The 27,147-nt window shown below is 37.6% G+C and overlaps 1 protein-coding gene across 6 annotated transcripts in view; it reads right to left on the reverse strand.

Moving 5' to 3' along the window:
• The window catches only part of SUPT3H (SPT3 homolog, SAGA and STAGA complex component), a 277,738-nt gene that overhangs the window by 195,942 nt on the left and 54,649 nt on the right, over positions 1 to 27,147 (reverse strand). Inside the window, exon 1 of one of the 6 annotated variants that reach the window (XM_040554269.1) lies at positions 13,792 to 13,944. The exons of the other annotated variants lie outside the window; for them this stretch is intronic. The gene's annotated coding sequence lies outside the window, so the exon portion shown is untranslated. Of the gene's footprint in view, positions 1 to 13,791; positions 13,945 to 27,147 lie in introns of those variants that run through there. 6 annotated transcript variants of the gene reach the window in all.

The following is a 27,147-nucleotide window of genomic DNA, read 5'->3' on the forward strand; positions in this document are numbered from 1 at the left end:
CAGGCTAAACAACCCCAGTTCCCTCAGCCCCTCCTCATATGTCTTGTTTTCCAGTCCCCTCACCAGCTTCGTTGGACTTTTCTGAATGCATCCCAGCAACTCGAAGTTCTTCTCTTAGTGAGGGCCCCAACCAGGGAAAAAAAAGTAAAACAAATCAAACCTCATACAATAGCATCAAAAAAACTTTTGTACTATAATCTTACTTGTAAAAATGCTTTAAAACTATCTGCTATGTAATACAGAATCTTTCATTTATTAAATATATAAAGTTCTCTAAATATCAGCATCTATTATATATTACTACCTTTATCTGACAAAGCAATTTGATAGCAACACCAGATTCAGCCCAGTTTCAACCCCAGCTATTGGGACACTCAGTATCATTCAAGTGAGACTCTCTTATCTTGCAGATTTGAGTTAAAAGAATTCCTTAATTCTTCAGTGCATTGTACTGTTCAAAATTGAAACTCTGTAGACTTAAAACAAAGAAAAAATTACCTTTGAGGATTACAGGTGCAGCTGGTAGCTCAAAATTTCAAGTCTAGAATGCTCGTAGATATGAGTTTCTTGCTCATAAACATGGACATAAATAAATAAAAGAACTGCTTGATGTCTAGAAAAAATATGTCAGCACATCACATGACATGAGTTAGAGTTAGGACAACCACTCACTGAACTCATGGGTAGCTGATCGCCTTACACGGAAAGGATTGTGGTGTGACACCGATGACCTAAAAAGGTACCAAATGGAGACCCTTCCCACAGTGCAGGACCCATGCATCAGCCTGGGGCAAGAGAGAAGCAAAAGCAATACTCTGCAAATGCCCAAGATCTCAATACCAACCTGGCATGGGTGAGTTAAAGGTAGGCTGAATGAACACTGCACTGAGCACATGACACTTTGCAGTATTGAAAACTGTTAGAATTAAAATGAATAAATTCCAGTGCCAGCAACTCACAGTACTTGGTATCAAGTTTTGGAAAAAAGAGCTTAAACAGATTTCTTCATATTACATACGTGATTCCTTCCAGATACTAGTAAAATCCAGTAATAAAGGATATGTTAGCACCCTGTTGTATCAATATGGGTTTTAAAAGTGAGAAATTGAAAAATTAAACCTAATCTACAATTAATCTACGTTAAATTATTTCTCTTTACTGTCCACACTTGTGGAGCAGGTTATGCCAACTACAGCAGGAACCTGAGTCAATGTGATTGACCTCATTTAGCCTTCCACTTGTGCTTACATGAACCTACAAAATAGCAGTCTCTCCTCTCACATGGCATTAGCATGTCTACAATCTTAAAATTACTTTTAAAATAAGAAACAAAATTGAGTCATGAGAAAGTGACTTATTTCTGAGAGCACTGTTCTCTCCAAGCGGTAAACTGAATGAACCCTTAGCAAAAATAACTAATGATATACAGAAAACTGATGAGAAAACACCACTAAGGGCAAAGAAAAACATTTTAAGCTTCAACACGTACTTGTGATCTGCCACTCTAGAACACTTTCTTTTAAGCTACCATTTTTGGAGACTAATCACAAACCAAAGCATTAGAGTTCACATATCAGTTAAACATTCATGTGTAACTGAGATTTTCACATTACTCTTAAAATACTGAATACTTTACCACAAAAATGAAGATTAAAAAGATGGTTACTCGCTACATTTGTTTTCATGAGAACATCACTTTGAGTTTATTAGCTGCCATCTTTCCTTCTTACTTTTCTGCAAATCCCCATTTTCTGTTTCCCCTCCTCAAATGCTCTTCAGAAAATGAGGGAATTCACACACTGAGGAGAAATTCTGTAAGAATAAGAGGAAAAGAGCATGCAATGCTTTACAGGAATTCATAAATAAAGCTCCTTCTATTGCTCTTGGTAGCACTACAGGTAGAGGTTTCATTAAAAAAAGGAAATGCTTGGAAAAGAACACAGGACTTTCCCATGGGAGCAGAGCTATTCCAAACCTAAGCTGCCCCTAACCTACTGAAACTGCACATTCGCTAATTTACCTATGCTTTCCTCAGTCTTAAAGATTATACATAAAGAAATGCGGTTGATACAAACATCCTGGTTTTGTAATATTTTTCATAGAAGGCAATTCATGCCTAACCCCATCACCTCCTACAACAAAGGAATACTTTCTGTCCACCTGGGAAGAACAGCGGATGCTGTTTGCCCAGACTGCAGCAAAGCATTCAGAGCTGTTTCCCACAACCTCCTTGGCTTGGTCAGACTGGATGGAGGTCTGCGAGATGGGTAGGAAGTTGGCCTACAGGCCGCATGCAGAGGGTGGTGATCAATGTTTCTTACTCAAGGCTGGAAGTCTGGATGATCTCCCATGGATCATTACCGGGTCCACACTGTTCAACATCTTCATAAGATGTTGGGAAGGGAAGACCAACTGATATCATCACCTTATTGCAGCTCTTCAGTACTTAAAGGGGGGATTATAAAAAAGGTGAAGAGAGACTTTTTGCCCAGTCAGATAATGACAGGACCAGGGGGAATGGCTTTAAACTAAGAGAGAGGAGATTCAGATTAGATGTTGGGAGACAATTCTTCACTCAGAGGGTGGTGAGGCACTGGAACAGGTTGCCCAGAGAAGCCGTGGATGTCCCATCCCTGGAGGTGTTCAAGGCCAGGCTGGATGAGGCCCTGGGCAACCTGATTTAGTGGGTGGCATCCCTGGCCATGGCAGTTTCCAAGAGGTGACCAGGCAGAGTGACCAGTGGAGCCCTCATCTGGGCTCCATCTTCCATGAAAGGCTGGACCTGAGGGCCTGTCAAGGTCCCTTCCCATCTGGACTGTCCCATGGTCCCGTGATTCTACATGGGCCTCCGGGATAATTACACCATTTGTTCTGAAAAGTGTTTACCCTTACCCCATAATGATTTTCAGATCTGATTTTATACATAATGCCACATTCTCTGATGGTCTTTTGGATTCAGGTATTCTCCCCACTACCCTGAACCTGTAAAGGAGCTTGCATGGATAACACTCACCATTTACTGGTGTTTGCCACTGATACAGGCAAGACAGCTGAAAATTAATGAAATATGGGAAACAAAATGAAAGGAAAACTATGCATATAAATTCTACTTAAAGAGAAACCTTTGCAGCAAATCTATGCAGTCCAAGTGACAGTTTATCAACATATCAAGATTTTGCACTTGTATTCATAGATTTCTTTTCCTTTTCCCTCTGAAAATCTCCTCTTCTTCTCTAACCCTTACTTCTGTCAGAAAGACATTTTCACCTTGCTCCCACACTAGTGCTCCCACACTGGAAATGCTATTTCTCTCTTGGCCCCAGTCAGCTGGGCTTACTACCTGCTTAGCCAGAAAACACAGCACTGTGATTTAAACATAAAATTTACATGGAAATAAATATTGTCTTCCAAAAGACCATATACCCCCTCACAGTAATTCCCCAGTTTGAAACGTCACTAAAGAAGTACCTATAAACATGAGGTATCTTGCAAAAGTTTCAATGAAAACCGATACGTTATATATTACATATTAACAGTCAACAGCTCTCTTAACTCGTACTAATCCTATTTCCAACTACTGCTAATTTTCTTTACTCTCTCAGATTCTAACAGAGATAAAAGCAAACCTCAAAATGTAAAGCTTTCCAGATACATGTTCATGATATGTTATACAGAGCCCTTTTTTTTTTCTTTTTTTCCTTTTTTTTTTTTTTGGGGGGGGGGTCACTTAAAAAAAAAGGAAATGGGAAAACAGGTACAACAACATATATTAGGGTAACCAAGTCAAGTGCTGTTTGAGGGATGGGTAAAAGACTACATCACTTCTTAAGCATAACAAAAAGCATTAAACAATGTAAGGGAACAAATAACAGTGTTAATGTTCATATAGTCATCAATTTTATTCCTGCGTAGTTTCTTAATCAGAATTAACTTCCAATGTAAGATACACAGTCCTTTACTTGCATTTGTTTATACGAATTAATTATTCTAGACAAAGTGGGAAAGGACTGCTTCCAAATTAACAACAAAATTATGGAAACCCCTTCACGTTATCTTCTTTCCAGCACCTAGGACAAAATCCAGGAGTTGTAACCTCGCAGGATTTATTGTCAGTTAAGTCTCATCATACCTGCACAACCACAGAAAACAGAACTGGCCGTCAGGAGCAATTCTTACAGGCATTTCTGCAACTTTTATTTTCTTTTATTTTAACTGTTCCACATCTAGGTACTAGACAGTGCCTGACCACAAACCAGCCGAGTGGCGCAATTATTCATACTATTGGTAATAATCGCGTCTGCATAGCTGCAGCATAAACCTGTAATTACACAGGCAGGATATCCCCAAGGCTTGGGAAACAGCATTAGTTTTACAATATGAATTTAACAAGCTGAAACTTATTCATGATTGAAAAAAAAAATTCAAGGAAAGCCTAGACCTTGCCAGTTATAACTGAAAAAACTAAAAATGTACTGGGGACAAAAAGAATAATGTAAGAATAATGCTCACAATCATTTTGTCTGGGACACAAGACTGCGGAGGCATCTCATGGGATGATCCTGGAGAGAAGAGGGATTCAGGAAAGCTGGCTGATTTTTGCCTCCTCAAGAATGGCTGATCCCAATGAGCACGAAAAGCAGAGGCAGCAGGAAGCCTGCTTGGGTGAGCAAGGAGCTCCTAACTTAACTCAAAAAAAGGAAGCATACAGGATGTAGAAACAGGAACATGTGAACCAAGAGTACAAACACTGCCCAAGTGCACAGAGATGAGGTTAGGAAAGCCAAAACTCATCTTGAGCTGAATATGGTGAGGTGCTTAAAGATAAATACTTAAAAAAGAAAAACCTTCTACTGTTAGTAACCTGTTCCAGTATTTGACCACCCTAAGAGAGCTTTATATAGTCTCCATCCTTGGAGATATTCCAAACGCAGCTGGGTGCAGCCCTGAGCAACCTCCTCTAGCTGACCGTGCTCTGGAAAGGCTGAGTGGACCAGATGATCTCCAGGGGTTCCTTCCAACCACAACTCTTCTTTGATCCCACTTAGACATGGTACAAAAAAATTGTGGAGTTTTTTTCCCAAAAAGATAATTTAGTGCATGGTATACATCCTATATATTGTGTCTTAATGATTTGTTTTTCAAAGTTCTCACAAATTTTGGAAATACTGGGCGAGGTGGTTAAATAACGTATTTGTTTCAACAAGGTCAAAAGTACTTACTAAGCACAGTAAAGCACAGAAACATTGTAGGAAAAAACATGACTACAGAAGAATTCAGGTTTGCAGTAGGCATAGATACTTAATTTTAAGAAGGAATAAGAAAGGAGCCCAGACAAAAAGAACATTCCCTCCCCAAAATACGTGAGTGTTTCTGTACGTACACATCAGTGGAACACGTTTTTTGCTTTATAGCCAGTGATGAGTGGTGTGTCCCAGGGGTCAGTACTGGATCTGGCCCTGTTCAACACCTTCCCTACTGGCTGCCAGTAAAGGAGAGCTCTCGTTACTCTGGCCCACAGGTTATCCAACAACAAAGCCTCGGAGCAGGCAGCAGGCAGACATCAGGCCTCATGTTCCCTATGGCCAAACCGAGTCCTCTTCCATTTCTGCTATCAACTGGCGGCAGCAGCAGGAGAAAACAAAACCCGAGGTCGTGTCTGAAATCTGAAAGCCTATTTCATGACTAAGTATGCTTTGACTGACAGTGGCTTTCATTCCTCATTGGCTGTGTTCAACTCAAACACATTTTTGTGCTTGAGTAGTGAACGACTTCCTCTGACCCGAAGGAAAAATTGCCTATCCAATTCAAAGGTGAAAAAAGTTTTCTTGTTTTTGTTTTTTTTTTTTTTTTTTTTTATCAGCAAGGCGCAATAACACCCTTGTCCTCCAAAACAGTCATGCAAAGCCAAGTACTTGTACCTCCAGTAGAAGTCACACAACAAGAAATATACTTTTCCCATTTTTAAAAACTGCTCATATTTTTCCTGTGTAGTTTTTTTTTTTTTCTTTTCCCAACAGCTGTAATTCTATCAGTTAGCACTGATACTTATCAGCTGCCTATGACATAAAGGGAAAAAGAGATGAAAGAAAAAACAAAGCATATTTGGTGTTAGCTCTCCTTAGATCAAAAAGATCCAAAGTAACTTTCAATAGCATATCTGTGTTTAAACAGCAGTATATTCAACAGGTACAAAGTATAAACAGACGTAAAAATGTAGGAATGCATAATTAACAGGTAGAGCTCTCTAAACGTCCTAAGTATTACGTCTGATGGTACATAAAAGCTGTCCTTTTATCTTCATTTGATTCTCCTCCAAAAACTGCAATAATTAAGTAATATTTAACTTGATAAAAACACACAGTTAGTAAATTCACCATAATAACTGAAGCTTATTGCATACCTTCCAATTCCTTAAGTTCAGCAGGAAGCTTTCAGAAAGCTGGCATTGATACTTTGTACTATATGCAGATAAATACTTGGCATATTTATGCAAAAAAATTTTTTTTTTTTTTTATGTTTTCTGTCTTACCTAAGATGACAATGATTACAGAATTTTAAGTTTACAAAATCACACAACACTATAGAGTACTTCAGCAGAAACGTGAACCTTTCTCAAGGCCAACTGTGATAGTCAGTACAGCTAGTAACCTGTGTGTGATAATGCATCTTCCATCAACTGAATGCTGGAATTCACTTTTTTTGTTTTTTTTTTTTTTAATAGAGAAATTGGCTACACTGAAAGTTAAGAGACAAAAAATGAGTTCAGGTCTGGTATTTTGAAATTCTTCCAGCAAACAGCATGTAAATGATCCTGAAACTAAGACACTACAAAAAATAATAATAATAATGGAATTCCACAGACAATATAATGAAGTCAAGACAGTAAACCGTCTTCAACAACATACTTGGTTCCTGATACATACACACCATGCCCAGCTCGGCTCTGACCACCAGGTAGCTGCTTTGAGCAGTGCTAAATGGGACCGAGATCGGTTAGTGTCTCATTCAAGGATACCAACAAAACATTGACAGTACCTATCTCCAGCCATCCCGGATTTACAAAACGCAATACTTTATTTCAGTACAGACTTGGAGAGAGATTCACACAGAGGATTTTAACAGCATTCAAACAAGTGCTTCAAAAATCAAAATCTCTCTGAAACTTTCATGAGCGTTTCACAGTACCACACATGTTGCATTTATACTTAACACCATTTATAAAACCAGATCAAAAACATCTCTAAAGGAAACCAACTTCAATAAAATGGATTTTACAAGAAATTCATTCTTGCAAAACTACACATGTAATGTACAAAAAAATCTTGCTGAAGAACAAATTGGGCTTAACAGACTCATTTTTATTATATTTTTAAAACCACTATTGGATACATGAGTAGTTTCTGTTCGTAGGCTGATATTCTTATATGCACTGTAAAATAAACACAAAACTGCTGCAGAAAAAACTTCATTTGTGTTAAGACCAAATTTCATAACCACCCCTCTGCTTTCTGTTGGGTAGTTTTAACAGCCTCAGAAATTCTTAGTGATTTCTCTCACAATATTCTTTATCACATACAAGCTACAAATTTATCTTCTGTACTGCTGGAAATCTAGCACACAACAGTCCTCATAACACTGATAACATTGCTAGGTATCTATGCTACTGAGTTTAATTTTTTTTTTCAACTTTAGCTGGAAAACATTGAAAAATCAATTCACAAATCCCTATTTCCAAAATAATGTTTTCCAAAATTGGTACACCAAAATATTGATTTGCTTTGTATAGACTTGTACAATCACCTTAACCAAACAAAATCAAGCTAGAAATTACAGCCTTAAAAATACTTATGGGCTACAGAAATTAGGACAGATGTGTGGCATCACATCATCTCTCCAAATTCATATGGACGTTTGGCTCAAAAAAAGCACTGAACAGTTTTGAGATGTGACAGGTGCCAAAGACACTGCTGAGCTACCAAATTTTACCTAATATACTTCCCAGCAATGAAATAGCACCACAAAAACCTTCCTTCATTACCACTTTTACATCAAAAGCTCCTGGCTTCAGGATGAAAAGAACATAAACATGAGAAATGAATAGCTAATGCAACCTACAGAAAAAAAAAAAATATATATATATATATAAGCTTCAAGATGCTATTCTGTACTTGAAGATGCTACTTTTCAAAATGTTTCAGCAGTGATTCAGAAAATATTAAAATAATTCACAGTTTCAGATTGATAGTTTTTTCCCTATCTTCTCATTCTGTGAGACACGTGAGTGACCGTGAGCATACTAAATATTCCAGGTAGATCACATGAACACACCTAACCAATTGCAGCCTACCCTCTGTTTAAATATGTATATATATATACATGTAAGTTTCTATAATCAATTTTTAAGTTTTTGCAAATGATTACAGACTGCTTCACATAGATGATCTGCAGAAATGCAGCCGCTACAGCTATGGTACAATGGCTTTTTATGGAACTGGGCACTGCCCAATTCCATAAAAACGTAGAAATAGTGGTTTAGTAGACATAAAGCCCTTCTTATTAAGATCGAAATAGCCAAACACTGTAGGCGTCTTGCAAAACTCTGTCCTAAACTCCAGAATGTGAAAATTCCTCTCCAGGGAATTTTCAAGATTTAGACATAAGAACAAAGAAATACTTTTTGATTAAAGAAAAAAAAAATCCCACTAAAATTAACCCAATGAAAAAAATACTCAGAGCAGATTTGAGAACACCAAAAACTTTAAATAACGCTGCAAAAAAGGTGCCGATCCACACCTTTTAAATACTTGTGAATATGAACTTTAACCATTAAAAACTTGAAGAAAATAAAACCAAGATTTCAAAGTGGGTTTTCAGAGGGCCTTAGGGTCAATATTGAGTTTTTATGGGGCCACCAAGCTCTGCCTTTGCGTGCATGTGTGTGGCATGGAGGAGGGTAATAGAGAGAGTAATCTGTGGAACTAAATAGATTTAAGATATCTTTAAATACTTATTTATGATCTCCAACTTCTAAGAAGTTGGGATTGTTGATACAGACGGGAGAAAAATGCTGGCTTCTAAGATGGAGTGGGATGGAGCAACGATCAAAAGCTCTTCAGGATAAATATAAATATTTAATACCGCCTTCCTTAAATTAGCAATGACTACCATCATAAACTTTCTGAAACTCTTAGGGCACAGTTAATCCAAAAAGTTTCATCTATGAATCCAGAAAACCAAAAGGAAAAATATTGACGTCAACTAGAAGTACCTCACTGGGACAAGATGTAAAGATACCCTGGCTTTAAAGGGAAAAGCATTCTCCTGCTCGGCCTAGAGGTCTTAAAACTTCAAAGGTTAAAAAGTATTTCCAGGTATGTACGGAACTGTCAAATATAAATCTCAGTAGTTTATACATTCCTTTACACAAAGGAAGATTTTTTTTCTCACCAGATTGTGCGCTCAAAGGCAGTGCAAGGGCCAATAGCGCACCTAGTCTAAAATTAGTGACCTACCTCTCACTGGTGGTCCAAGGGTAGGGTAGGGCTACAAGGAGTGCAACCTTTCTGATGTTGATTATGGAAAGGGAATCAGATGCTCTTTGCTTCATGCTGTTAGGAACTCTCTAGGAGCTTCTACCTTCCAGGTTTTCCTCCTTCCCTTGTGCTTTTGTATAATAAGTACATTGCAACGTTAGTGGTCAACAGCTGCTACCCAAGGGCTTTGCTATTAATCAACCCGCACCTCACATAATGTTGTGGTAAGTAAATCGTGTACCCTTTTCACCCTTTTCCCTCTTTCATTCTGAGTTAAATGTCTTCAAAAGATTGCAAAACTGCAAAACTATTATGAAGAAAAACACTTCCAACAAGCTTGCTTCTAGGTTGGAAAACGAAAGGCTGTGTGGAGACTTTGCTGCAGCTGCTGGTGGAAAAGAGCCTGGTTTGTCCCCGGGAGATGCCGGAGCTGAGCTACGTTTGTTGTGTCCACTGCTGCTGAGGGACAAGAGCAAGACAAGAGGGAATGGCCTCAAATTGTGCCAGGGGAGGTTCAGGTTAGAAATGAGGAGACGTTTCTTCTCAGAAAGAGCAGTCAGGCATTGGGACGGGTTGCCCAGGGAGGTGCTGGAGTCACCGTCCCTGGGGGTGTTCAAGGAAAGGTTGGACCTGGCACTTACGGACATGGTTTAGTGGGTGACATTGGTGGTAGGGGGATGGTTGGACCAGGTGATCTTGGATCTTCCAACCTATATGATTCTATGATTCTGGGGTCCCTTGCTGGATGCCAGCAAAGCACCAGCACAGGCACTGCGCAGCATGGAAGGCCCCGGGCTGATGGGTGCAAGGCAGGGCACCAGCTGCCCCACCGGCTGGGGTATCTTCACTCCGTGAGGACAGTCAAAGTAGGATGCATGTCCCTGCATCCTGCTCCTGAAAAGCAGAGCATAAGCAGAAGAAAAATACTGCCTCTGGATCCTGCCTTTCCTGATTCAGTTAGAAACTGGGCATATCAAACAAAAAAATATTGTGATGAAATACTTCCCAGAAAGTTCTTATATTAAGTGCTCAAGCACAAAATATCTATTAGTTAAAAAAAAAAAAAAAAAGTAAAGACAATTCTTGTACAGGTGTCAGCACTTTCTTAGGTGCAGTAGAGCAGAGGATAACAGCTCCAAGTGCAAGCCTCAGAGCTTGGCCCTGAAGGGGCCCTACGCTTCCAGAGAAGCTGTCAGAGTACAGTGCAAGAGCACTAATCCCTCAGGAACATGGTAGCAAGGTGTTTCCCAGAGATCAAGTAGCAGCTGTCCAGCAGATAGAGTAAATACACTGTTCCTAAGACACACTGGATAAAAATAGATTTGCTGAAAAAGATGAGTATGGAAGGGAACCAGACCATTTCTAAGTGTACAAACTCCCAAATACATTCATCAGGCATACAGAAGTGTTCAGGTGTACAAATCAGAAGTGAGAAAGTGACAGCATGAAGAAATAACAGGATGAATATCCCTTTCTCCCTCTCTGCCTCTTCTAAAAGTCATTAAGTCTTCGTGGCATTTATTTTAATTCTCTTCCATTCCTATATGCACCTCTCATACAGTGATCATTTCCTCATAATACCCCAAAACAGTTATTCCATTTATTCACCTGAAATATTGAGTTTTTCTCAGATCAACTGCTAACAGGAATGTTGAGTATTAATTAGATGCCACCACTAGAAGATACCACCCCTGATGTTCCCTTGGTGGAATGAATGGGCCACTTGCTCAGCAAGCATAGAGTCACTAGCAAATGCACTAAAGGATAGGTGGGCAACTCTGAAACTTAAAATGGTGCATGGATAGAAATCTGCCTTTTTTTTTTTTTCAAAATATTGGAAATACAGTAGTACATACAAGAAAACTAACGCTGAAAACAGAAAGAATCACTGCTGGTGTGGAACGATGCTATATGTTTTGTAGTAGCCAAGTAGGTTCTCAAACTGCATTAAGCAAACACAGTTTAGGGTGCAATGAATTAACTGGCTGACAAGCCTGACTTACCTCCTTGTAAGTGTCAACAATAGAATTCTTGAAGGGATGCTGGGTTTTTAGAAAATAACACCACTTTTCTGGCATGTTGCTCAAACGTTTTCTTCAAGAAAAGAAAAGCATGCCTTTTGCATGAGGCAAACAACAGAATGCATACTCTGAAATCAAAAGCCCTTCTGTTTATAGTATTTCTTACCATAGCATATCCAGCACCTACCCACCAGTCATGCTTTGGGGAAGAAGGCATACCATTGTTACCTAGTTGTTAGCGAGGGAAAAGTCAACTAACTTCGTCAATTAATATTTACTCAAAGAAGAAAGTTAAGTAAGTATATATTTACCTTTCTATTTTTCCTCAAAAAAGTGAAGAACTCTTACAGGATTAATTGAAAGACCATTCTCAGCGAAGTATTTGTGGATGAAATTTCAGTCTGCTACCATTAATTACCTGCACTGTTCTTCAAGGAGGTGAACATCAAGTTCATTGCAAAATAGATCTCAGCAAATTTTTAGAGTTTCTCTTCAGTGAAAAATTAAGTTGTAACTCAAACTCAAGTACTGCTCCAAATTGATTCCACTATGCAGACAAATAGTTCTCTTTCCAGTCTGATGGTACTTAGCTATCAAATACGTTTCAGGGGTCATGCTGCTTATACCTCAAGATGAAGATGATTATCTCCTGTCCAAAACTCTTCAGAAAATTTCTTCTACCTACACAGCTGTTGTTTCCAAATATTAAGGTCTTTCCAGATTGGTCTACAACTTGCTCATGCATTCAGACTCAAGATCAGCATCGGGCTACACCTTTAACATCTTTACCTTAATTTTCTATGAAAATAGACCATACACAGGTTTATATTATCATATTGTTTAGCTGCCTGCCTCTCCCTAATAACAAACCATAATCTCATTAATGTTTTACTAAAGAGGTAAAAGACCCAAACAAAGTTAAGTCCCTGTACAATTCAGTTTAAAACCAAAAATCAGCAGCTAGGCAAAAAAAAAAAAAAAAAAAAAGAGAAAAAAAAGATTAATAACAGAACTCTGAGCACTGAACTGAGGCGGGCATTATGCTATTTATTTTCATGTTTTGGGTCACCTGCCCAAACTCCGACAGATAAATGTCACAAGTCTATCTGACTATATATATATATATATATATTATATATATACTAAATGTTAATTGTCCTACACTGTCAGCAGAGAAAAGACAAGCAACTCAAGTGATTCACTTAATCCTAAAATAAGCTCTATGACCTTGCAGAGATGTCAGATCAGACAGCAAAACGCAGAGGCACGGACTGACAGACTCTTGCCCAACGGCACATCCCAAGGAACCGAAACAAGACAGAGAGACCTCCTCAAGAGTACAGGAAAGGAAGGCTTCACTCGCTCTGGAGCTGTTACGTCCCAAGGGACACTATGTTCAAGCGGGACAACATGCAAGGCAGCACGACAGAGCACAGGCAGCAGGGCACGGCTTCTAGTACCGGCTGCAGCCACTGAGACCACCAGTTGGGTCTCAGTGATGGCTAAAACTAAAACCAAAGACAAAGCAAGACAAAGGAACACTTTCCTGATCTTCTGGCTCCTCCTATGAGCTGAAGTGAACCCCAAAGGTCAAAGAGGAGATTTTTGGAGCTACACATCTCAAAGACCACAGGAAATAGGAAGACATGAAGCTGTAATGAACACAGTAATTTTAACTGAGGTAGCACAGATCCTAAATTTCTCCCTGGTACCTGCAGTACAATTCATCCAAGACTTTTTTTTAAAGGGATAGCAAAGCAAAGAGATCTTCCTGATTCTTGTGAGTAAAAAGAAAATGCAACTATTACTTTATTGAAGGTTTGAGGGGTTCCTACACTTGGGACCTTTCTTTGTGAAGAAAAAAGCAAAAAACAAACAAAAAAAAACCTCTCACCAAGCAAAGCACCAGTAGAATAGGTTTAAGATTAAAAACATAAAACAATTAGCAACTAGATACCACAGGAAGAAAAAAAAAAAAAAAAAGGTGAACTCTGATATAAAACTGAACAAATATTTAACAACAACTGCAATCATCAACATTTGTCAAGTTACTTCAGTATTTCTCCTTACACTGAAAAATTCTTCCCTGGACCCCTTTTTAAAGAAAACTCTCAGGAAAATTGTCCTTGATTGCCAGCATGCTGAACCCGAAAGTTGTCAGGCTAACCAACCATGCTTTGTATTTTGTTTGTACTTGAGTTCACTTGCCTAGATCCATCACTTTTAGGTCATCTTACTTTTAGACAGTAGCAGGATGCTTTTTTCATCTTCACAGACCCACACAACTGTGTTCAGGTCCATACCACAAACCCAAGGTGTTCGGAAAAGAAATGGGGCCACTGGTGCTCATACGCTGTATCTACTTACAAAGCCAGGAATGATCCAAACTAGAAAACAAATGACAAATAATTCCTTTGTGGCATTATATAGGAATCTCAAAAATCAGGCAACAACAACAAAAAAAAGGCCTGAGCTCACAAAATACAGGAGGAGATGATGCCTTAAGGTTATGTTTCTCAGGAAGGATCAGAAGTGAGCAAACTTTCCCATATCAAGGAGAAGGAAGCCATCTGTAATTCTTACAGAGACTCATTTTACCCTCCTTGTATTTGCTTCTTTACAAGAACACTTTCTTACAGCAAGGGGCCACATCGCAACAGGTCGTCCTCTATAAGCTTGCCTTCCACCTGTTTTTGCTCTGACCTTCCACTGACATCAGTTATTACATGCCTTTACACAAAAATGTGAGCTATGACATGCTCATGATCAGAATGCATCCTCTCACTTTTACAATAATTTAAATTTATTCTATGCCAGACACTATCTGAGGTTCAGTTTCTGGCCACCAAGAAATGCATTCGTTCACATGAACAAAAAATAAAGATCTGTTGACCTTCTCAAGCAATCAGAAAAATGAAAACATTTTCTTTTCCTGAAAGAAATTCTGACATTGTTATCAAGGCAGGTGGTCAGGCTAACTCACTGTATTACTGAATGAAGCTGTGATCAAAACTGTAAGTTTTATGGAAATTTACAAGAGCTGAGCACATACTTGACAGTGAGCTTCATGAATACTTCAGTCACACACACTTTTTTTGTTGTGTTCCATTGCTGGCCCTGGCTTAAAGTATGGGAGGTTCCCTGTAAAAGAAATATTACTCAGATTTAGCTACAAAAATGTATCCAGAGAATGTAAACAAAGTTCCTTTTATTGTAACCACAACTTGATTCCATTGAACCCAAAAGCTGTATATATAGGCATACATAAGAGTAATTTATTTTGCCTTCAGAACTCCTGTACTACCTTGATCACAAGGACCTCTCATCCTGTTCTGCTTCGGAGACAAACAACCTAATTAACTAGATAGCTGTTAATGTTAGATTTTGGAGGACCACACAACTGAGACCTCCTCTTCACATTCTGGTCCTTTTCTGGTGAAGAGCATAGCAACTTTGGGTCTTCTCAGAGCTCCCTTCACCTTTCCTTTTTTTATCTTCTCTTACCATTACATTTTATTCAACTCTTTCCATCCGTCTAGCTTTCCTTTCTGTTCTTCAGTTCTTGCTTTCAACTTCTGTCCTGGATCATCTCTCTCAGCCTGCTTCATCTACAGAAGTCTATAAACCTCAGCCAAAGATTATGAGCTGACAAAAAGGAAAATCTTAGAGAGCTGTGATGGACTCACCCCTGCCAGCAGCCCAGCACCCGCAGAGCCTCTCACCCACTCACCTTCCCCTGACCCCCAGCTGGTTCCAGCACAAAAAAGAAGTCATCTGGATTACCCGAAGAGCAGGAGTCCACTCAAACAAAATACAATTTGATACAGGTCCCAAAGGAATGTTACAGATTTCAGAAAAAAAAAAAAAAAAAAAAAAGAAGAAAATCACGCCATACTTGCAGAAATGGACAATATGCTCAAAGACAACACTTAGAAGAATTTAAGATTTAGAGCAGACAGTCAATTTAATAGGAATACCCAGTACAATAGTGAGCCCAAAATGTTTGATGAGATCACCAGATGTAACAGTGGAAAGTTATTTCACCTCTCTATGCCTCATTTATGATACTGATCTTAAAATCATGCGCCCAGTTGCAGGATCCAATTTTAAAACAAGAGAAGAGAAGCAAGCTATTGACTAGAAGATATATTTATAGCAAAAGACAGAGGAAATCCAACTTGTCTCGCTTAGCAAAAAAAAAAAAAAAAAAAAAAAGAGAGAGACCTGGAGATGACTCAATATCCTAAGAAAGGTATATATCCTGAAGAAAGATGCACAAGAGATTGGAGTAAGCCAAAGTGGTTGGAAATCAACACCAGACACACTCAAATACAGCTGCTGTTTAATTAAGGGATTAATTAGTTAAACAGAATACAAGAGACATGGTAGATTCACTAGCTTTTCATATTTTAAATCAAGTCTGGATTCCATTTTGGAAGAAAAGTTTTAGTCAAACGTTTGCTAACATTCTTGGAAACACTTTACAACAACAATAACTATTATTGATAGGTTAGGCCAGATAAGCTGAAACACGTTTTTATCCTTAAAATGCATGAATTGAAGAAATGTCCAATGACTGAGCTAGAGCGTAAAGAAGCCTGAGAGATGCACGGATTAATTAGAAGACATTTAGAAGGAATGCAACACTGAGGCTCAAGGAAGTGAAATATGGTACTGCTTGGGGAAATCAAGCTGTAGAGAGGAAATAAGCAAGAGGAAATATGTATTGGGTTACCCAGAACACATAAAGGAGACGGAGAGGAAGCACCTCATAAATACGGCAACTGAACGAAAAGGTGGTGGTAGGGTCTGCTTTCTGTGGAGAAATAAAAAGGACGATGCAGAGTGACAATGGAGAGGAGGAGGACAACTCAACACAAGCGAAAAGAACTGCTGCTGTGTAATGGTACTCTTCAGCTGTGGTCATCGCACTGGAAAGACAAAGCATTTGAAAAATGAAAATAGACTGCTTGGAAATTATAAAAAGTAGCCATCAGCTCAGCAGTATCTCTACTATTACATTAGGGATTTGATAATTTTGTTGTATGTAACTGTTAACCTCAAGGAATAGTAATTTTTATGAATTTGTTTTTCTTTAAAAAACAAGGTTAAACCAAAGCATTTTCATATACACCTAAGTAAACTGTTTGCTTAATTTCAGCGTCAAACAAATCAAGAAGCAAATTCAGCCAGAAACCATGTTAACAATTAATAAATAAATAAATAAATAGAAGGTTCTGAAGGTTCCTGCTAAATTTACCAGCAATTGGATCAGGCCCAAATTAGGTCTAGCAAGTATTAAATCTACCAACTTAAATTAAACAATCCGAAAAAAAAAAAGCAACAGAATTTATTCTGCAAAGAGTAATCGCTTATGGAGCTGTTACCATCTTTAAATCCTTCTCATTTTTTGAATATTTGTGCCCATATTTAGGAACTTCGATGAGTTTGGACTCATTTGCAAAAGCGCAGTCATTTCCAATTTGCAATGAAAACAACAGTGCCAGAGCTCTGCACCTATGAAAGTCTTACTGCACTTCTGTAGATGCCCAAATACAGATTTATCTACTACCCAACTTTAGGCACCCGCAACTGAAGAGCACGGCTTTCATTTATAATTCTATTATTACATATTAATTTTTATTGCTTTGATACTATGATTGTAGTTATTACTTCAGGATCTCTCCTACACTATGCTATCTTAGGATAATCACTGGTTTAAATGTCAGTGGACCAAACTGTTTTCATTCATTCCAATATTTCTTTCACATGTAAATACTTTTTAAATCAAATCATTCCCCCTAAACTGACATCACAGATTTAACAGTTACTTCCTGATTGGAGAGGAGAGGAAGATGAATACCCCAGACTTTTCAGATATGTATGAGAAGATTTTCAAACTATACCTCTTGAACCCCAAAGTCCCAACTGTTAAATAATTATAAACCAGATAGGTCTTTACACAGAAGTTTTATCATATAATTATGATGCTGATCATTTAGAACTATCCAAAACGTCTCCAGCATTTTTAAACAGCTAAGCAAAGTTATTTTTAAAATCAAACATATGTGCTTTTTTCTGTTTATGTCTTCGGAAAGAACATTCTGTATAATGAAAAACACGACCAAATTTTTCACAGTACATCACTATAAAACCCTGTAATTGACTTTTTGGGTTGGTTTACTCTATATCTATTTTTGTCCATGTAGAAAACAGCAATGATGTGGCGAAAAGACCAAAATGTAGGTCCCATTGCAGGATAAGGCTCCATCCTGATTAGTGAAGAAGTATCATGTTTTCCCTGGGAAACATGCCCATTTTGTAAAAGGGAATTCAGTCCACATGAACCTCCTCTCTAGAGGAAAAAAAATTTAAAAAAAAATCTGCCCTTTTAAGCAGCAGAGTCTAGTGATTGCTCTCAGCTTTGGCTAAGAATGACTGAACAGAGCCCTCCCACCAAACAGAAGGCAAGTCTGCTGATAAAGTTCATTAACTGTCTCAATACAGATTTTCAACAAATATTCTTTAGAGTTTAGAAGCAGGACCCGCTAGTATCATTGCTTCTTTTAGTTCTACCTGAAAGGACAAAATGTTTGACATCAACTGTTTTCTTCTTTCCCAGAAGCAGTAAAATTTCTGCATTTCTAATTCACTGTTTCAATCAATACCACGATGACTATGCATGTAACTTGATGCATATGAAATTCAGTTTTAAATAGGAAGTCAGAAAAAAAAAAACACCTACACTAAAAAAAAAATGGCATTTTATTTTCAAGTTTATCCACACGCAATCAACTTAGATTATGTATTTTATTTTACATCCTATTCTCTTTCCTCTTTAAATAGACAATAATATTAGCACAGATTACCTACATGCTTCAATCACAGGGTAATAAAAAACTGTGTAGACACATTTTCAAAGAGTTCACAGGCCAAAGGAAAAGAAAAAGAAACCTACTTCCTTCAGAGTTAATTAAAATAAACCATGTGGCATTAAAATTAGACTTAGCAGTTTGAAGAATATACTGTTATCTTGCAAATTGTTTAACAGGAAGACATGCCATAATTGCCCTGAAGTAAATCTTCGCAACAGAGAAATTGAAGATGACATCTAAATCACAAGCCTGGGAAATAGGGAATACATTGTCAACAGTCAAAAAGAGGGGAGAGGTTTAAGAGAAAAGGTAGGGTGGTTTTTTTTGTTTGTTTTGTTTTGTTTTTTTTTTAGCTAAGAGGTAAAGTTAAGCTCACGCTTCTTATCTGAAGAAGAACGTGTTCTAATTAAAATATTTGTTGTCGCTACCATTAAGATCCTCCCCAGATCTCAAAGAATGTAGGGTGTGATACCAAAATCATAAACTCCAGTAAGACAGATTAAAGTAATGGAAATCAGGTCTAGTTTCTCCATTGTGGCAACAGTAATACCTACAGTACGTTATCCTACCAAAGTCAAGCCTCACTGAATCATTTCCACAAGCCAAGATGTTGATTTAAAAAAATGTTTGCAGGATCTGTTTCAAAGATGAAACAGGATGAATGCAAAAGAGACCTTAACACTGATGGACAGGATTTTTTTGTGTGTGCCTTTGTTTTTCTTAATTGCTGAAGGAAGGGGAAAAAAAAAAATGAAGTGTGCAAAAAAAATCAAAAATTCTTAGCTATGCTGATTTGAGACGTTTTAGTAACACAAACATCACACAGAACTGTAATGGAAGAATACAGCTAATTTGAACTGAAATATAAGAAAGTGGATGTATACTAAGGAAAAAATATGCACATATATATCTGAGAATTACATCCAGCTACACAGCCTAGAAGAGAAGCTTCAATGTCAGCAATACCACTATTTCTCACCATTCACACATGGCACAGAGCACTTCTCAGACCTGCCCCAGTGACACAGTGTGCAGCACCTACCGCAGCATGCCTCTATAACACAGCTTCTCACAGGAGCACCCAAGCACCTGACTGCACCTAATGGCTTGGCTCCCCATCAGGTTAAGAGTAGGGAACAAATCCACGGGACAAAAATCGATGCCCAAGTCACCCCATGCTTCCTGAACAGGCAGTGGACACAAGCACGTTTGGAGTCATCTGGCTGATTTTAGGACAAATATTTTAAAGTCAATCTCTTACTGTAATTGCTTACTTCTCTCCGCTGGCTATAGGAAAAAAAAATGTTATGCTATTTCTGATGTGTATCTTTACAATGCAGACCTGAAATGAAATGAATTCCTCTTGCAACAACTATTTAGCCATAAATGAACAGGAAGAAAACACCAGAAATGAAAACAAGATCTAGTCAGAGTTGCGTTAAACGTCTCTGCCACCACTGAGAGGTTCCCCATCAGGAGGGACATGCACTTCAGTGAGACCCATCCTGTCCAGTGGATGCTGTAATAAAAACTGGCAAGGTTCAGATGCATGCTTTCCTCGAAACTGAAGGCAGGGAAAGCAGCCCTCACCAACGGATCTAAAAGGTCTTGGAAATAAAAGTGCTCCCCTGAAATTGCAACTCCAGGGGTTTAAAGCGTTTTGAGCAACAGAAGAGGAGAAATACATTAAAACTATTCTATTCATCCAAAGATTGAGCTCAGCCATGCTCTTAGAAGACGTTCCTGCTGGAATTCACAACAAAACCTGTTGACCTGTGGATAATTTTAATTACTGGAAACAGCATAGGTCTTTAAAGCAAATCTTTAATTTGGCAATAACCAATCTAAAACATCTGAGAGAACATATCTGTGTGGTGAGTAAAACACCGAATCATTATGTCAACACAAGACTTAAGTGCCACAGGCCAACAGGAGAGTGGTTACAGAACTATCCCCTTTGTCAGCACAGAATCTTTCAACAGTGTCACCAGAACCATGAGAAACGATATCATCACACATCACCTGCACACGATGGCCCTGACGGAAAGCAGAAAGCCATCATGGAGCCTCTTCAGTTCCCATGGATGGACATGCTTATTTCCTACTTCTCAAGGATGTAGCCCAAATCTCTTGGATTATCCACTAGTTGAACAAAATAAACTTTGCACAGAAATGTACTTATATTGTATAACTCATTTAAAGCTAATGATGTTGAAGACAAACTAGGAAAATCAAAGATGGGAGACTAAAATGTCCACTCACTTTCATTACAAGCTTAATACCTACCAATAAGTAGGGTTGCTATTTAAAAAGGTAAGATGAACCTACCAGCCTCTAAGTATCCCTTCCAGCACTGCTTCTCGTGTGCAGAGACAAGGCTCATGCACTTACAACGCTGCCCAGCCATCTAACAGTCCCATCCCTCGTAATTTTGTCAAATTCTGCTGAAAAGGGCCAATGGGCAAAGGGTGTAAAAGTTTTGCAAAAATAAAAAACTACTGGGTAAAGAAAAGAGCCTTATATCAGCTGTGATCCAATTCCCTTGCCAGATCAAAGCAGAAAAGAACTGAGCAGGAACTTTTGGACAAGACAGAAGGAGGACTCAAATACCCAGAAAAATAAGTTCATTGAATAATTTGTTCAATGGCCTTATAACTGCATGCCTACATGGTCAACAAATCTGGTAGTATTTAAACAAGTCTTGGATGCTTGAGAGCTAGAATTCAAACATATTTTGAAAGAAATACAAATCCCATGATCTGAGGTTTAAAATTTTATCTAAATATTAAGGATTTCAATGAGAACTTATTTAGAAAAATGATTGTCCCATATATCTACTGCAATGTTTTGTTCATCTTTCTTTAAAACACGTGGTGATAGCCATAATACAAACACAATATCAAAAGTTAAAGCTGAATTAAAAGAATTCCTCAATTCCTGTTATGTATATCTTACAAAATATGCTGGTATTTCAAGGAACTCTGATCAGTGATGGTTGTTTTTTTTGTTTTGTTTTTCCCTCCATATGAGCAGGCTATTGCATAGCTGTCCTCTTTCACAGTTCTTATACTTTTTCCCCCAAAGTAATGAATTCTGGCCACTGTGAAAGACAAAATGCTGAAATACATGAACAAGAGACATGATATTAGTTTTTTATAACAAGAAATAAATTTCTGCTGATAAAGCATTTTGTTCACATTTTAACAAAGTTATTTCTATGCTACTACTGGAAAAAAATATATACATTTAAAATATAAGTATGTGTGTGTATTTGAAACAACTAATGATGCCATTAATTATTCTAACTTGTTTTGCTCAACCCGTATTCCAGGCTTTTACCACGTACATCTGGCTACCGTGTTACCAGTTTTCTGTGCTTTCAAAAGATGCACACTGCTACAACAATTAAACAAAGAGCAAATGTACCTGGCATCCAACAAAATCAAAATTAATTTGTTATTTAACAGAGGAATGTGTTGGTTTTGTTTTTTTCTTTTTATTAGTCTTACACATTATCAGTAACACCAGCTGCTTGAACCATCCATCAAGTCTATACATTAAAAGAAATGTTATTTTCATTAAAAATAAAAAAACAGCAGTTTCACCTCAAAGGTCTACTGCACGCTGGACCTGAGCAGCCACATCATAATGCCAGTCTGCTTTTGCCGAATATCTACAGATAAGCATATATGCACAATACTTAGACTATGCCCAAAAGTTGTCATAAACCTAAAATTTATTATTTATTATATATTAAAATATATTATTTATTAAAGGCATTTCTCAATGCAAAAAAGAATGTTAGAGAACTGCTGACCTGAATTTTCAGTGTCAGATCACTGTAAAACACTGATTTTGGGGGTGGGGAGTAGCAGGAGAAAAAGAAATCCACAATTAAGCATCTAAGGATGCCTTACTACAGATGAAATCTATACATCTATGAAATAGGAAAAGCACCTCAATTACGTTGTTATCATACAGATACAGGCATAGGCTTTCAATAATCACATGTCAAGGCAAAAACCAACAGCCAGGCCAAAAATCTGCTACCTCACAAAACTCTTTAATAGATGAGAAAGGGGAAGGGGAAGTTAGAAATTTTTACCTACTACCTCTGGAAATAATCAGTATTCAGGGAAAACAGGGCTGAGTTTTATGCAGCCATTAAAGAACCACATACAATATGTGTGGTCCTCCTGTAATCCAAAAAACGGTATCAACGCTTTTGAATAGAGTTCTGAAAATACTTCGGATGTGATTAGATACATTTGCACCAATCAATCTTTCCAAAGGAAGTTCTGATTTACTAGTCTACTGTGTTGAAATGTTTGAAAAAGAAAACATTAAGTGCTTGAATATAATCATCATAAATCTGTGACAATATAAGGATAAATCAGTCCAGATGGCAGTGTGATAACATTTTGTGTTTCTAATCTATAAAGAGATGTATAAAGTTCACCCTCAGGCATACGTAAAAGCATGGTTGAAATTTAAGATGATAAATGCTGGATTAAAAACCGGAATTAAAAATAAAATAAAATCTCAAGTAAGTGTTTAAAAGCAGATACACACATTATGGTTTCCGTTTATCATGATAACAATTATTATGAATTATATTTTTTTGTTGTGAATTATCAGCTACAATATTGTATTTTGAAATTTTGCTGGAGCCTTTTTTATTAGTAAACACACCTTAAGGCTTCATTTTAATTTTACCTAAGGATGGAACAGAACTGAATTTATGCCCAAAGGGTTTCATTTAGCATACTTTTAGAAAAGTGTGGTAATAGTAAATACGCAAGTGAATCTCTTTCGAAAGTCAGTCATTTCAGACAAATGAATAGGATTTTAATAGCCTTAATGTCATGGGTAATCACATAGCTTTCTATGGGGCTACTTCCTTTAGAAAAGTCCTACAAGGTTAAGGTGCAATTAATTAAGCCATTGTTTTCCAGAGTGACAGAATCACAGAATGGTTTGGGTTGGGAGGCACCTTAAAGATCATCTGTTTCCAGCCCCCTGCCATGACAAGGACACCTCCCACCAGCCCAGGCTGCCCCCAGCCCCATCCAGCCTGGCCTTGGGCACTGCCAGGGATGGGGCATCCACAGCTCCTCGGGGCAGCCTGCGCCAGGGCCTTACCACCCTCATCATGACAAATTTCCCCCTAATGTTTGATCTAAACCTACCCTCTCTGAGTTTATAGCCACACACCCCCCTCACCCCTTGTCCTGTCCCTATCCCTGACACAGAGTCCCTCCCCAGCCCTCCTGCAGCCCCTCAGGCCCGGGCAGGCCGCTGGGAGGTCTCCCCGGAGCCTTCTCCTCCCCAGGCCCAACACCCCCAGCTCCCTCAGCCTGGCTCCAGAGCAGAGGGGCTCCAGCCTCTGCTCATCCTCGGGGCCTCCTCTGGGCCTCTTTGAATGTTTATCTCAACAACTGGAGCACAAAAGATCGTCATTCAAAGAAGCAGGTTTAAAAGTATCAATAAAATAAAGATACTTAAATAGAGGGAAAAAAAAAATCTGAAAAACATCAGATTGACTGCCCAGATAGAACAAAATTTGTAAATACTTAATTTTTATAAAGATTAACAGTGAAATACTAATGTTTGGTTGACCAAACAAAATCAATTACAAATCAAAATTACTATCACAGAAGTTATATATTTTTGAAAATAATTCTACAGATTCACAGCCTACTTACCTTTACAAGCATAAGCAATTAAAGCTCAAATTTTTCCATCCTGATTTTACACCAGGTACCCTTCTATATGCTAACATCATTTTTTTCAAGATTCAGTGACTTTTTTCCCTGTGGTAATACACTGTTACACAGTATGTCGTACTATAATTGAGATACTTTTATCAGCCTGTCTACACACAAAAACTTAAGAATAGGGATCTGTAGAGAGATCAAGTACTCTCTAAAAAGGCAAGTATTGAATTCTTAAGGAAAGCCCCTACTTAGTTTTCTCTCCAACACACCTAAAGTTTAGCCTTAGGTTACAGCTAGACAACTGTGTTATTGCTATAGATAAACCTCACCTCCGTGATCTTCCCTTATGCTTTTTTAAGCCACGACAATTTGGGGATTCTATAATACCTTGTGGCAACGAATTTATGAATTCAACAATTTAATTACACAGTTAAAAAACTACTTCCTTGTGTTCATTTTAAGCCTGCCATCTTGTAATTTAACTAGGTTCCCATTCACTTTCTCCACACTGCTCATAATTTTTGACTTTTATCACATCCCCTCCCAGTTGTCTCTTTCCAAGCTTTAGAACCCAATTAATTTCTCCTTGTATGGAAGTCATTCAATTATTATTATTTTTTTAAATTCTAGACTGTTGTTTTAAAATAGGGTAAAAGCACAACTGCAGAACTACTCAAAACACTCCTTTGCAGACATCCTCTCAATTCCTTCAAAAATATTATCACTTTTTGAGAACTACTGAACCTCAAGTTTATATATTTTGAGAGCTATCCCTTGTGAATCTCATATCTCTTTTTAAAAATAAATAAATAAATAAATAAAGAGCACAGTTCATGCACCTGACTTCACGTTTACCAGCAATGAATTTCTTCTAATTTTATCACCCACTCACTTCTGTGAAATCCTTATGTGGCTCTACACAGGTCAGCATTTGATTTCAGTACTCTAAATAACTTTGCCATTAGCAAGCATTCTCTCTTCTCCGAGATCCTTGCTAGATCTTGCACGTAAGTTTGCTCTAGTGTGAAAATAAAATATTTTCATTCTTAATTTCTCATCTTTTATTTGGCTAGTATATTGTAAAAGGATCTCTTCTTTGTATCTCACAACCTTTTGTAAAACTACTGAGACACTGAAGCTACTGAATATCTACTACACAATTTACTCAAGAGATTAAAACTAATGGGGTCCCCTCAAATTCTTTGCCAATGTTTCAATTCCTTACTCAGCAATAAGACAGACTACAACTTGAAAATATGCAGTTTTGCAGTTCCTTTTTAGACAAGCTGTTCAACAGAAATTATAAATAATTTTATGCTGAAACAACATGCATTAGTGGCATTTAATTGATAGTCACTGAGTTTTAGATATGCATTCATTCTTCCAAGAAACCTTATTTTTAATCAATAGGTAGTCATAAAATAAATCCTTATTCTGTGCTGAATGAAGAACAAGTAATAATAAACTACAAGGAACAGAGTTTGAATAAATTAAGTAACAATACTTGCAAATAACAGATTTTTGCTCTTCCTATTTTATATTCAAAGCACACCAAAAAGGAGCTACACATCACAAATATAGGATACAAAAAAGAGTGATCAACTCTCACATGACAACTTAATTTTGTGTTAAGCCATGAATGATCTAAATTGAAGTTACATAAACAGAAAACTAATGCCACTGGCAAACAGCCCCATTCTGTAACGTTCTATTTGAGAACCACTGGTTAAAGAAAAAGAGACGCTGAGCTTTGACAAAGAACGATATGGGAGATGACATCAACTTCTTCTGGCAAATGAGCTCAGCCTGCCAGCTAGCTGACAAATTAGCTTCTAAAAACCACTAACAGTAGCTTACAAAGTCACAGCTGTTATCCTGTTTTGAACAACAAAACGTTGATCTCAGTTGAAATGTCTAGTTTTACAAAAGATTTGTAAGTGCCCTCATTTTATTTTTTTAAACAAAGCAATAAGTTATACTGAGAAAAGCACAAGGGAAAGGCAATGACTGTACTCTGATGACTTTATGGTGATGTTTAATAGACAAGATTAAGTGTAACACTTGCCTATGTTCTGCACCTTCCCTAAATTTAAAAAATCCCTCGAGTTACAGGCTCGGTAGCAGCATAAATCTATAAATATGAAAGTACTATAGTCACTAGCAATTACTTTAGCTAACTCAAGCAGTTCCCAAGATATTAACTTTGGTAATGGAAAGAAATGCATCAAAAAACATGGCATTTACTTGTAGGAGATTCCATTAAGGGAGTTAAATCAACTGCAAGATGCTAACGGCTCTACTAAATTATTCTACAACGATGACCAGTAGACAAAGTTAAAAAAAATCATAATATTACTTAGCACTTCAACTTAGTGTAAATCTTCACTTTTATGATAAAACATCAGGCAGTCTTCTCTATAACTCTGGGAAACAGCTGAGGACTAAATACTCCATTAAACACAATGGGGACAAACTCAGTCTTCATGTTGGTACTCCCATGACCTTCATCACTACTAGTATGTGAACATCCCTGAAATGAAATTAATTAAATGTATTAAAATTAAATTAAACAAAGCAAGAGTTTTCCTCCCTTTACACATGAGGAACTGAAGGACACAACAAACTTTGTAAAGTAACTTTGAAAAGGTTCAAACAGAAGTCTGTGTTTCAACCCCATAGTTAAACGTACATCTCAAGCACCAGACTACAGCCATTTGCCACTAAAGCATTCTCTCAGCTCTTTCACAGCTATCTTATCCCTATAAAACTGCAATAACTTCAATAGAATTACTCCTCACTTATGGGTAAATGAAGGGAAAAATCAAGCCAAGAAAAATGCACACCAAGTTCAACTGACTAGCCCAAAGCCAACAAAAAACATTGGTCAAAGCTTGGAATGAAACTTGTAAGATCCTATGTTTAGGTATCTAATAGAGATTTTTACTTAATAATGCTACATAAGGATTCTATAAAAACATTTTAGTATTTTTTCATCTTTACA

Source organism: Cygnus olor, chromosome 3 (genome assembly GCF_009769625.2).
Source record: "Cygnus olor isolate bCygOlo1 chromosome 3, bCygOlo1.pri.v2, whole genome shotgun sequence".
Taxonomy (NCBI): domain Eukaryota; kingdom Metazoa; phylum Chordata; class Aves; order Anseriformes; family Anatidae; genus Cygnus; species Cygnus olor.